General features: G+C 39.7%; 1 pseudogene across 1 annotated transcript; it reads left to right on the top strand.

Moving 5' to 3' along the window:
* The first annotated feature begins 2178 nt into the window (after window positions 1-2178).
* On the top strand, window positions 2179-12000 carry LOC309665130 (nuclear pore glycoprotein p62 pseudogene; annotated as a pseudogene). The gene has a single exon. The product of its transcript is annotated as a nuclear pore glycoprotein p62 pseudogene (transcript).
* Window positions 12001-14450: the final 2450 nt, after the last annotated feature.

Here is a 14450-nt window from a genome sequence, read left to right as displayed (position 1 = left end):
TGAATGGATACAAAAACAAGACACGTATATATGCTGTCTACAAGAGACCCACTTCAGATCTAAGGACACATGCAGACTGAAAGCAAGGGGATGGAAAAAGATATTCCATGCAAATGGAAATCAAAAGAAAGCTAGTGTAGCAATTCTTATATCAGACAAAATAAACTTTAAAGTAAAGACTATTACAAGAGATAAAGAAGGACACTTCATAATGACCAAGGGATCAATCCAAGAAGAAGATATAACAATCGTAAATATTTATGCACCCAACATAGGAGAACCTCAAAGCATAAGGCAAATGTTAACAGCCATAAAAGGGGAAATCAGCAGTAACACAATATTAGTAGGGAATTTTAACACCCCACTGCCACCAATGGACAGATCATACAAAATGAAAATAAATAAGGAAACACAAGCTTTAAAGGATACATTAAACAAGATGGACTTAACTGATATTTCTAGGACATTCCATCCCAAAACAACAGAATACACTTCCTTATCAAGTACTGATGGAACATTCTCCAGGATAGATCATGACTTGGGTCACAAATCAAGCCTTAGTAAATTTAAGAAAATTGAAATCATATCAAGTGTCTTTTCCTACAACAATGCTATGAGACTAGATATCAACTACAGGAAAAAATCTGTAAAAAATACAAACACATGGAGGCTAAACAATACCCTACTAAATAACCAAGAGATCACTGCAGAAATGAAAGAGGAAATCAAAAAATACCCAGAAAACAATGACAATGAAAACATGATGAGCCAAAACCTATGGGATGCAGCAAAGCTGCTATGAGAGAGAAGTTTATAACAATACAATCCTACCTCAAAAAACAAGAAACATCTCAAATAAACAACCTAATCTTACACCTAAAGCAATTAGAGAAAGAAGAGCAAAAAACCCCCAAAGTTAGCAGAAGAAACCGTAAAGAATAGATCAGAAATAAATGAAAAAGAAATGAATGAAATTAGAGCAAAGATCAATAAACTAAAAGCTGTTTCTTTGAGAAGATAAACAAAATTGATAAACCATTAACCAGAGACATCAAGAAAAAAAGGGAGAAGACTCAAATCAATAGAATTAGAAATGAAAAAGGAGAAGTAACAAGTGACACTGCAGAAATACAAAGGATAATGAGAGAATACTACCAGCAACTTTATGCCAAAAAAATGGACAACTTGGAAGAAATGGACAAATTCTTAGAAAAGCTTCCAAGACCGAACCAGGAAGAAATAGAAAATATAAACAGACCAATCACAAGCACTGAAATTGAGACTGTGATTAAAATCTCCCAACAAGCAAAAGCCCAGGACCAGATGGCTTCACAGTCAAATTCTATCAAACATTTAGAGAAGAGCTAACACCTATCCTTCTGAAACACTTCCAAAATACGGCAGAGTTCCAAAATAACAATCCCAAGCTCATTCTACGAGGGAAACATCACCCTGATACCAAAATCAGACAAGAGGTCACAAAGAAAGAAAACTACAGGCCAATATCACTGATGAACATAGATGCAAAGATCCTCAACAAAATACTAGCAAACAGAATCCAACAGCACATTAAAAGGATCATACACCATGATGAAGTGGGATTTATCCCAGGAATGCAAGGATTCTTCAATATATGCAAATCAATCAATGTGATACACCATATTAACAAATTAAAGAGAAAAACCATATGATCATCTCAATAGATGCAGAAAAAGCTTTTGACAAAATTCAACACCGATTTATGATAAAAACCCTCTAGAAAGTAGACATAGAGGGAACTTACCTCAACATAATAAACACCACATATGACAAACCCACAGCCAACATTGTACTCAATGGTGAAAAACTGAAACCATTTCCTGTAAGATCAGGAAGAGGAAAAGCTTGCCCACTCTCACCACTATTATTCAACATAGTTTTGGAAGTTTTAGCCACAGACATCAGAGAAGAAAAAGAAATAAAAGGAATCCAAATTAGAAAAGAAGAAGTAAATCTGTCATTGTTTGCAGATGACATGATACTATACATAGAGAATCCTTAAGATGCTACCAGAAAACTACTAGAGCTAACAAATGGATGTGGTAAATTAGCAGGATACAAAATTAACAAAATTAATGCACAGAAATCTCTTGCTAACAAATGGATGTGGTAAATTAGCAGGATACAAAATTAACAAAATTAATGCACAGAAATCTCTTGCATTCCTATACACTAATGGTGAAAAATCTGAAAGAGAAATTAAGGAAACACTCCCATTTACCATTGCAACAAGAGATAGAAAATACCTAGGAATAAACCTACCTAAGGAGACAAAGACCTGTATGCAGAAAACTATAAGATACTGATGAAAGAAATTAAAGATGATGCAAACAGATGGAGAGATATACCATGTCCTTGGATTGGAAGAATCAACATTGTGGAAATGACTATACTACCCAAAGCAATCTACAGATTCAATGCAATCCCTATCAAACTGTCAATGGCATTTTTGCAGAACTAGAACAAAAAATTTCACAATTTGTGTGGAAACACAAAAGACCCCAAACAGCCAAAGCAATCTTGAGAAAGGAAGACGGAGCTGGAAGAATCAGGCTCTTGGACGTGAGACTATACTACAAAGCTACAGTAATCAAGATAGTATGGTACTGGTACATAAACAGAAATATAGATCAATGGAACAGGATAGAAAGTCCACAGATAACCCCACCCACATATGGTCACCTTATTTCTGATAGGGGAGTCAAGAATGTACAATGGCGCAAAGACTGCCTCTTCAATAAGTGGTGCTGAGAAAACTGGACAGCTAAAAGAATGAAATTAGAACACTCACTAACACCATACACAAAAATAAACTCAAAATGGATTAAAGACCTTAATGTAAGGCCAGACACTATCAAACTCTTAGAGGAAAACATAGGCAGAACACTCTATGACATAAATCACAGCAAGATTCTTTTTGGCCCACCTCCTAGAGAAATGGAAAAAGAAACAAAAATAAACAAATGGGACCTAATGAAACTTAAAAGCTTTTGCACAGCAAAGGAAACCATAAACAATGCAAAAAGACAACCCTCAGAATGGAGAAAATATTTGCAAATGAAGCAACTGATAAAGGATTAATCTTCAAAATATACAAGCAGCCCATGCAGCTCAATATCAAAAAAACAAACAACCCCATCCCAAAATGAGCAGAAGACCTAAATAGACATTTCTCCAAAGAAGATATACAGATAGCCAACAAACACGTGAAAGAATGCTGAACATCACTAATTATTAGAGAAATGCAAATCAAAACTGCAATGAGATATCACCTCATACTGGTCAGGATGGCCATCATGAAAAATTCTACAAACAATAAATGCTGGAGAGAGTGTGGAGAAAAGGGAACCCTCCTGAACTGTTCGTGGGAATGTAAATTGATACAGCCACTATGGAGAACAGTATGGAGGTTCTTTAAAAAACTAAAAATAGAACTACCATAGGACCCAGCAATCCCACTCCTGGGCATATACCCTGAGAAATCCATAATTCAAAAAGAGTCATGTACCACAATATTCATTGCAGCTCTATTTACAATATCCAGGACATGGAAGCAACCTAAGTGTCCATCAAGAGATGAAAGGATAAAGAAGATGTGGCACATATATACAATGGAATATTACTCAGCCCTAAAAAGAAACGAAATTGAGTTATTTGTAGGGAGTTCGATGGACTTAGAGAGTGTCATACATAGTGAAGTAAGCCAGAAAGAGAAAAACAAATACCATATGCTAACACATATATGTGGAATCTAAAAAAAAAAAAAAAAAAAAAAAAAATCGTTCTGCAGAACCTAGGAGCAGGACAGGAATAAAGACGCAGATGTAGAGAATGGACTTGTGGACATGGGGAGTGGGAAGTGTAAGCTGGGATGAAGTGAGAGAGTGGCATGGATATATATACACTACCAAAGATAAGATAAATAGCTAGTGGGAAGCAGCCACATAGCACAGGGAGATCAGCTCCGTGCTTTGCGTCCACCTAGAGGGGTGGGGTAAGGAGGGCAGGCGAGAGAACCAAGAGGGAAGGGATATGGGAATATATATATATACATATAGCTGATTCACTTTGTTATACAACAGAAAATAACACATCATTGTAAAGCAATTATGGTCCAATAAAGATGTTAAAAAAATAAATAAAATAAAATGTATGATTTTCTTTCAACTGATATTCAAAGGAGGAAACTGATCTGTTCATACATATGAAGGAAGAAATCATCATTGCAGTCCTGGTAGAGAGAGCCTATCTTTCAAGCTTAACTTCCAAGTTGCCTTTTTCCCAAGAAGTGAATCACCTTGTGTAGTATTGCTTATACATGATTTTTCATTGTGCTGACTCTAAAGTAGAGGTGGTGTGTGTGTGTGTCTGTACACGTGTGTGTGGTATATGTGTCATGCAAGCATGTGTGTACATGTGTGGGTGTGTGTATGTGTGTGTAAATTCTAGAACTAAATTTCATTAGCTACTAAGTCTAATAAAAATTTCTACCTAGAGTGGGATCACATACCACATGGTAGCTCTGCTTTCACATTATTAAATATCCAGGAACCTTCAACCTTGCTCGCCCTTTCTGTCAGGAGAGACCTCTTCCTTCCACAGATGTTTGCAAATGTGTTTTCACCAGGATTCTGCAAGCTCTGCTCTGGCATTCATACTGTCTGATTTGTAATATGTTAAAATTCCTCTCACTTAATTATCACTAAAAGGTGGCTTTTCTTCCAACATGTTTTATCTCACTCTTGTGCTCCAAGTCATGGTAATTAATTTGACTGAAACTCCTCATTAATCAGGCGGAAGTTGAACTGTGCAGATTCTGGTAATCTGGATCTCCTTTCTTGCCCTAAATCATCTAAGTGCCAAAGGGGTACAGTCTCTGCTGCTTCCTCAGGTCAGAAATACATTAGCTTTTATTGAGGAAATTCCCAAGTCACTAGTGAATCTTAGCAACAGCTCTGTGACCCTGGCCTTGAGGGCATAATTATCTTTACGGCTTTTTGACTGAGCATCTGTCTCCCTTTGTTAAAAATGTGTTCGTTGCTTGTGTGACAGGAAAGCCCACCCACCCTGCCTTGCACAGCAAAGACTGATTAAAAGAAGGGGTTCTCTGGCAAAAAAAACTCAAGGCAGAGAGATGCGCAAGATAATAAACAAAAGATGCTAAGCAAAGGTTAATTGGGGAACAGCAGAAAGGCTGGCTGCATCTGAAATTATCTGCTTTGAGGCCAGTCCACAGTGGTCTCCTCTCCTTTGAAGCCACCAAGCTCTGTGCTGGGATTAGGAACTGTTTCAGGGAGATGCCAAGATTTCATCCAGGACTGCAGAATGGGAGGGTGTCAGCTCTCTGCTCCCATACCAATAAATGGTCTATAGAGCTGGGTAAAGATGTTTACACAGTTAAGAAGAGCAATAATAATGCCTTAATGATGCCCCCAGCAGAGCAATAATGATGCTTGGATTTTCCCTTGGGGAGGCATTGGGTGGTGGGAGGAGAAGAAGAAGAAGAGATGTGAGTCCCTGCCAGAGGTGCTGGGTAAAGGGACACTGGGGAACGTATATGCACAACTGGACAAGGGAGCTGGGACCATGCACGATGTGAGTTTACTGGGACAATTTCCATATGAAATTCCATGAGGAAGTATGAAGGGAAGGGAGTCCCTGAACAGTGGTTTCTATTCCCCCAGTGACGGCTTAGAGAAAGCAGTATTGAAAGAAAAATCCGTGGCTATCTGTACCCTGGCAGAGCTGATGGAAGCTGTCTGGCCAGCACTGGATTCTATGGTGGCTGCTCTCAAACCATGGTCAGCGAAGCAGCCCTGCTCCATGCCGCCAAGTACCAGAGGCTCGAGCTAGTTATGTGGGCTGTACTTGGGTGTTTGGGAAAGAGAAAGTTGGAGGGGAAGCTGAGCACAGGATGGAGGAGAAGCTCAGAGGCAGAGGAGTCAGGCAGAATTCTCTAGAGCCACAGGGAACTTGGGCTAAAACTCAGGGATGAAGCATCCATTTACTGTGTGATGGTTCTTGTTTTTAGAATATGGCTTGGTGAGGACAGAGGTTTTCCAGGAAGCATTCACCATATTCATGGACACTTGACAGCTATAAGCCAAGTTATCAAGGGACATCACTTACCATCCTGGAGTACGGCCCAAGCATATTTTGATGGGGGTGAGGCTGGTTTCTACCAATGTGTCTTGACCAGCCCCATGCTGCAAGCTCACTCCTTCAGGGACAATAGGATTTCTCCCGCCTCTGTGGTTAATTTGAGTGAAGAGAAGAAAACCGTTGATACTAACACCAAAGATGCGTGACATGTCTGTGCTGTGGTTGGCAGTACAGAAATAACCCCAGAAGCACAGCCAGAGAGCAGGGCAATATTCCCAAGACTACTGACAACGAGGTTCCCCAAGTCCCCACCCTCCAGCTGACAGGCTGGGTGCTCCTGGTTAACTCACATCCCTCCTTAATGGTATAATTGCTCCTGAATGGAAATTCAGGAGTGCTGAAACCCATCGGGGAATGGGTAGGGGGCTACAGACCAGAGAGCCCAGCCCCCAACCACACTAGGCTTGTCCCCAATGCAGACCCCATCACCATCTTCATAGGTCATGAGCAGTTCCGGGCTTTCTCAATACAGATGGCTTTGGCCCCAAGGACACTAGCCAACTAAGATTAAGGAAGAGCCTTGCCAGGGGATGTTGGACAGTGGGACCTCAAGTCACTACTGATTTTCAATCAGTCGATGGACTGCCTGTGACCCTCACCCATTTGCAAACTCACAAGGGTGCACCCTATGGCTTGAGTAGAGTGTTACCATATCAAAGTGGGTTGTGTGATCCCGTAACCTCTGAGAAGCCGAAGCTCCCATTCTGGTGCACGTACTGGCTGGAGCAAGTGTCTCTGGCTGTCCCTGTCTTGGGGTCTCCATGGCCTGAGGTACCATTGGGCCACCCTCCTCCTGATATAGACACTTGTGTGAGTACAACCTGAAGAGAGAAGCCTGCTTCAAAGTGAGTTGTTTGTGACTCTTCAGCCCAAGACCTTCTGGAGGGATAAGTTAGCAGAAGCTTCAAGGTCTGTGAGCTTCTGAGAAATGTAAGGAGAGACTGAGAGAACTATAAACTATGATTCATGTGTTCTCCTTCACGAGTGGAAGCATACTTGGATAGTGATACAACCACCAGTGCTGTAAGGAGCCTCCTAAAACTTTGCAGTCTGAGATGAATAATCACGTCAAAAACCTCTGAACCCTCAGTTAGCGTCGCTCCAGTGGGGATGTACTCACTGTGGAAGCCAGCTCTTTCCAGCCCGAGAAGGACCTGGCCAGCCTCTCTGGCCGCACCAAAGTCTTGTCTGCCTTCCTATTTACTTAGAGGTACCACCATCAAGGGTTGGCTCCAGCATCTACTGTTGCTGCCACTACTAGTTCAAGCACCATGCAGTTTACCTCATTTTCAAATGCTTCTACCTCCACTGCTCCTACTGGGGTCTCATTTGGTGCCCCATCAACTTTGGCTGGAACACTTGATGGTACAACTTTGGGATTTGGATTAAAATTCCCTGGAGCAGGTGGAGTGGCTCCTGTTGCATCTACTACAATGTCAACCACCAACACCACAGCCACCAGGGGCTTTACCTTGAATCTAAAACCGCTGACATCAACTGAGATTAATAGCACTGTTCAGGTCGGCATTACTTCTATACTTTTTACTTTCACTGTTAATACAATCATAACTCCTGTGATGACCTATGGTCAGCTGGATGGTCTGGCACACAAATGGAGCCTTGAGTTAGAGGATCAAGAGAAACACTTTCTTCACCAGGCCACCCAGATCAATGCTTGGGACCATACATTGACTGAGAATAGTGAGAAGATCACTGCTTTACATGGAGAAGTAGAAAAAGTGAAACTGGATCAGAAAAGGCTGGAACAAGAATTGGATTTTATCCTGTCACAGCAGAAAGAACTAGAAGATCTCTTGACCCTTTTAGAGGAGTTTGTAAAGGACCAGAGTGGGTCTATTTATCTGCAGCATTTAGATGAGGAACATGAGAGGACTTACTAGTTAGCAGAAAATGTAGATGCTCAGCTGAAACGAATGGCCCAAGATCTCAAGGACATTATTGAGCACCTGAATACATTTGGAAGTCCTGCTGACACTACTGACATGCTCCAGCAGATCTGCAAAATTCTGAATGCTCATATGGACTGTCTACAATGGATTACTCAGACTTCAGGTATGCTGCAAAGGAAGGTAGAAGAGGTAACACAAGTTTTCGAGCATCATCATTGCAAGGAGCAGGAGCGCAATGTCAGGATTGATCTTGATTGAATGACCCTATCTTCAGCATGTTGTTTTTGGATTATACATTACTCACAAATTTTGAGGGTGTTCATTAGAGTAGTATTTACAGTTACTATTCAATATTTGGTGGGAAAAAAAGTATGCATGTATTTGTTTTCCACTTAAATATTGTGCTGTTGGGGACTACAGAGTTTGGCTTTTAGTATCAGCAAATCAAAACTATATCAGCTCTCCAGGCAGAAACCGATTTGATGTCAACTCTGTGTGTGTGATTCATGGCTTACTCTCCCAGATACCATATCTTACTGCCAGCACACATTGTCCTTTTCACTCCAACCAGATCATAGAGAAATATTTCCCAAAAAATAGATTCCAACCAGTCTTTACTGGGTGCCTGTTAACATTCAATGTATATTGTTTGCTACTGTAAAGTCTCTCTCCTTAAGGAACTTACTGTCTACTTTGAGATATAATTAATGCCTGTCTGTATAAAAACAGTATAAACCATACAATAAAGTGTGTTATGAATTACAGAAACGATGCTATAGAAAATCAGAGAAGGGAGGAAAAGTTAGGGTGGATTTGGGACTTGAATTAAGTTATTTTTAAAAGTGTATGGTTCAGGCAATTCGTTTATTTTTGATGTACAGATAATCTGGTGTTTTACTTGGTTTCAGCATATGATTTATGGTTGTGGGTTTTGTATATTTGTTTATTTGTTTTTCAAGAAAAAAGCCCGTCCTTAGCTTGGGAACAGTCTGATTTCTTGTGTTTCATGTTTTACCTAAGCCATAAATAAAGATGATGCTCTGAAAAATAAAAGTGTAACACTAAAATAAACTACTCAAAAGTTTTCGAGTGACTTAAAAAAAAAATCTCCAAATGGCATCTCAGTTGGGGGCATACAGTAGGAATCATTTAAAAGTATGATGTATGTGGATTGTCAGACTCTAAACCAAAGGCACACAGCACACCAATACCTTGTTCATTTAGTCTATCCTAGACTTTGGGGTGGGATTCACACATGGATCTATGCCATTATTTTGCAGAATAAACATAACAAATGAGAAAGTCTGTTGCTGATATATTTAAGGGCATCTGTTGGTGCCCTCCTCAGCTTCATTTCAGAGGTCTGAGGCTTGGCAGCTGGGCCCTAAACAAGGGTGGATGTCACCAGCCCTGATTCACGTGGGGAAAAGTAGAGGAAGCCAGTGAGTTGGCATCTTGGCTAGTAGGGAAGTAGCTTGTCAACTGCAGAACTGACTTGTGATTCCAGCATGGAAGGTAAATGGGTATTGTGTACATCAGGGCTTCTGAACTTCACTATGCATCAGAGCCACCCAGAGGGCTTATGAGAATGCACTTTCTGGGCCCCCAGCACCTGTAGAGTTTCCAACTTAGCAGGTCTGAGGTAAGGCCCACAGATTTGCTTTTCTAAAAAAGTCCAGATGAGGCTGATGATGGTGGTCTGGGGACCCCACTTTGAGAACCACTGTTGTCTATTATAAGGATGTGCAAGAGCAAAAGCCACGGCTAGTTGGGGACCTGTATGATAGGCCTGATATCTCTTTCATAATATAGGTTCATTAGCTCTACAGAGGACCCAGAAGCAGAGAAGAAGGGGCGTGTGTAAGACAGAGAGGAAGTACCTCAAAGGAACTCTCACTAATGCTAACATGGATATTGCTGGGCTGTGAAAGATGGCACCTTGGTCACCAGTGTTTCCGAATGTGAGTTCATATGTCTGATGCACAATGAGGCCAAACAAACCAAAACTTTGGAGTTTGGAACAGAGAAAAAAATTTTTGTGGGCCATGCGAGGAGAATGGGTGGTTCATGACCCCCAAACCTCCAAACTCCCTGAAAAGTTTCAGCAAAGCATTTTTAAAGACAAGATTAGAGAGGGGCATGGTTGGTTGTTGCAAACTTCTTGGTGTAGGAATCCTTTGTTCCTGCAGCTGTCCACATAAGTCAGGTCAGGATGTTCCTGTAAACCTCCAACAAGACACATGTTATTCTCTGTTCTGCAACTTTTTATCTCTATGTGAATAGAAAAGTATTATACCCTTAAGGTCAGAGCCTTGAGAATGGGCGATCCTGTATATTTCAGGCTGTAGACACCGTTTGTAATTTGAAGCAAAAGCAATAGAATAGGAAGGTTAAAGTAAAAGAAACAGATCTAATATGGATTCAGATTTATTCTTCCCTATTACAACAGCACAGTCCAGAACTAGAACCTACCCCAGAGGTTGTACTAAAGGTAACTTTGGATCCCCTCACCCTGAGCTAATCCCTGCTGCCACAGACCGGAGCACAGAGTGAACAAAGACAGGCCTTGAAGAGGGATGGGCATGACCCATCTCCCCAGTCATTAAGGTCCTGCCCAGGGAAGTCCCTGATAATAATGGAATACTATAGAGACTATAGCAGTCCCCCCAAAATAGCTTTGGAAATAAAGGTTGGTGCCTGAGATGAGCCAGAGTGCTGATAAATTTGGAAAACAGAGGGATTGATTTTAAGGAAAATTGAGATATAGTTTTCTTGGTATAAAATGATAGAAGATATTTAGGGAAAAAAAAGAAACAAATCTGACCCCCTGCATCTGTTGTATCTGGCAGAAGGCATTGCTCACAAAAACCACCTGTCAAGATGATTCAAGCCAGGAATTCCTTGGAAGTAACATACACTGATATGTTGTCCTCAAAACTAGACTTGAAACCAAGATGGTACATTCACTACAATGTATTACATTACTTGCCATCCCTACGAAGAAGTCTTATAGCTCAGCACAGATATTTTAGGAAAATCTTTCTTGGGTTTTGTGCTCTTTACCCAGACCTATCCAGAAAAAATGGGTGCATTTGGGATCTGTCAAAATGAATTGAATGCATTCTGGTGGGAACAGAGACAGAAAAGCAAGGCCTTTGATGAAGAACTCAAGGCAGAGAACAAGGCACACCTTTTTTTTTCTTTTTTTAAACATCTTTACTGGAGTATAATTGCTTTACAATGGTGCATTAGTTTCTGTCTTATAACAGTGTTAATCAGCTGTACATATACATATATCCCCATATATCCTCCCTCTTGCATCTCCCTCCCACCATCCCTATCCCGCCTATCTAGGTGGTCACAAAGCACTGAGCTGATCTCCCTGTGCTATGCGGCTCCTTCCCAATAGCTATCTATTTTACATTTGTTAGTATATGTAAGTCCATGCCACTCTCTCACTTCGTCCCAGCTTACCCTTCCCCCTCCCGGTGTTCTCAAGTCCATTCTCTATGTCTGCATCTTAATTCCTGTCCTGCCCTTAGGTTCTTCAGAACCAATTTTTTTTTAGATTCCATATATATGTATACGGTATTTATTTTTCTCTTTCTGAATTACTTCACTCTATATGACAGTCTCTAGGTCCATCCACCTCACTACAAATAACTCAATTTTGTTTCTTTTTATGGCTGAGTAATATTCCATTGTATATATGTGCCACATCTTCTTTATCCATTCATCTGTTGATGGACACTTAGGTTGCTTCCATGTCCTGGCTATTGTAAATAGAGCTGCAATGAACATTGTGGCACATGACCTTTTTTGAATTATGGTTTTCTCAGGGTATATACCCAGTAGTAGGATTGCTGGGTCGTACGGTAGTTCTATTTTTAGTTTTTCAAGGAACCTCCATATTGTTCACATAGTGGCTGTATCAATTTACATTCCCACCAACAGTGCAAGAGGGTTCCCTTTTCTCCACACCCTCTCCAGCATTTATTGTTTGTAGATTTTTTAAGGATGGCCATTCTGACTGGTGTGAGGTGATGCCTCATTGTAGTTTTGATTTGCATTTCTCTAATGATTACTAATGTTGAGCATCCTTTCATGGGTTTGTTGGCAATCTTCTTTGGAGAAATGTCTATTTAGGTCTTCTGGCCATTTTTGGATGGGGTTGTTTGTTTTTTGATATTGAGCTTCATGAGCTGCTTGTATATTTTGGAGATTAATCCTTTGTCAGTTACTTCATTAGAAAATATTTTCTCCATTCTGAGGGTTGTCTTTTTGTCTTGTTTATGGTTTCCTTTGCTTTGCAGAAGCTTTTAAATTTCATTAGGTCCCATTTGTTTATTTTTGTTTTTATTTCCTTTTCTCTAGGAGGTGGTTCAAAAAGGATCGTGCTGTGATTTATGTCATAGAGTGTTCTGCCTATGTTTTCCTCTAAGAGTTTTACAGTGTCTGGTCTTACATTTAGGTCTTTAATCCATTTTGAGGGTTTTTTTTGTGTGTGTATGGTGTTAGTGAGTGTTCTAATTTCATTCTTTTACATCTAGCTATTCAGTTTTCCCAGCACCACTTATTGAACAGGCTGTCTTTTCTCCATTGTATATTCTTGCCTCCTTTATCAAAGATAAGGTGACCAGATGTGCATGGGTTTATCTCTAGGCTTTCTATCCTGTTCCATTGATCTATATTTCTGTTTTTGTGCCAGTACCATACTGTCTTGATTACTGTAGCTTTGTAGTATAGTCTGAAGTCTGGGAGCCTGATTCCTCCAGCTCCGTTTTTCTTTCCCAATATTGCTTTGGCTATTCAGGGTCTTTTGTGTTTCCATATAAATTGTGAAATTTTTTGTTCTAGTTCTGTGAAAAATGCCATTTGTAGTTTTATAGGGATTGCATTGAATCTGTAGATTACTTTGGGTAGTATTGTCATTTTCACAATGTTGATTCTTCCAATCCAAGAACATGGTATATCTCTCCATCTGTTTGCATCATCTTTAATTTCTTTCTTCAGTGTCATATAGTTTTCTACATACAGGTCTTTTGTCTCCTTAGGTAGGTTTATTCCTAGGTATTTTATTCTTTATGTTGCAATGGTAAATGGGAGTGTTTCCTTAGTATCTCTATCAGATTTTTCATCAAGAGTGTATGGGAATGCAAAAGATTTCTTGCATTAATTTTGTATCCTGCTACTTTACCAAATTATTTGATTAGCTCTAGTAGTTTTCTGGTAGCAGCTTTAGGATTCTCTATGTATAGTATCATGTCATCTGCAGTGACAGTTTCACTTCTTCTTTCCTGATTTGGAATCCTTTTATTTCTTTTTCTTCTCTGATTGCTGTGACTAAAACTTCCAAAAGTATGTTTAATAATAGTGGTGAGAGTGGACAACCTTGTCTTGTTCCTGATCTTAGAGGAAATGGTTTGAATTTTTCACCTTTGAGAACGATGTTGGTTGTGCGTTTGTCATATATGGTCTTTATTATGTTGAGGCAAGTTCCCTCTATGCCTACTCTCTGGAAGGTTTTTAACATAAATCGGTGTTGAATTTTGTCAAAAGCTTTTTCTGCATCTATTGGGATGATCATATGGTTTTTATCCTTCAGTTTGTTAATATGGTGTATAACATGGATTGATTTGCATATATTGAAGAATCCTTGCATTCCTGGGATAAACCACACTTGATCATGGTGTATGATCCTTTTAACGTCCTGTTGGATTCTGTTTGCTAGTATTTTTTTGAGGACTTTTACATCTATGTTCATCAGTGATATTGACCTGTAGTTTTCTTTCTTTGTGACATCTTTGTCTGGTTTTGTTATCAGGGTGATGATGGCCTTGTAGAATGAGTTTGGGAGTGTTCCTCCCTCTGCTGTATTTTGGAAAAGTTTGAGAAGGATAGGTGTTAGATCTTCTGTAAATATTTGATAGAATTCGCCTGTGAAGCCATCTGGTCATGGGCTTTTGTTTGTTAGAAGATTTTTAATCTCAGTCTCAATTTCAGTGCTTGTGATCGATCTGTTTTATTTTTTATTTCTTTGTGGTTCAGTCTCGGAAGATTTTGCTTTTCTAAGAATTTGTCCATTTCTTCCAGGTTGTCCATTGTATTGGCCTATATTTGCTTGCAGAAATCTCTCATAATCCTTTGTATTTCTGCAGTGTTTGTTTTTACTTCTTCTTTTTCACTTCTAATTTTATTGATTTGAGTTCTCCCTTTTTTTTCTTGATGTGTCTGGCTAATAGTTTGTCAATTTTTTTATCTTCTCAAAGAACCAGCTTTAGTTTTATTGATCTTTGCTATCATTTCCTTCATTTCTTTTTCATTTATTTCTGATCTGAT

Source organism: Balaenoptera physalus, assembly GCF_965194825.1.
Source record: "Balaenoptera physalus genome assembly, chromosome: 7".
Classification (NCBI taxonomy): Eukaryota; Metazoa; Chordata; class Mammalia; order Artiodactyla; family Balaenopteridae; genus Balaenoptera; species Balaenoptera physalus.
This window is presented reverse-complemented; position numbering and strand designations above follow the sequence as displayed.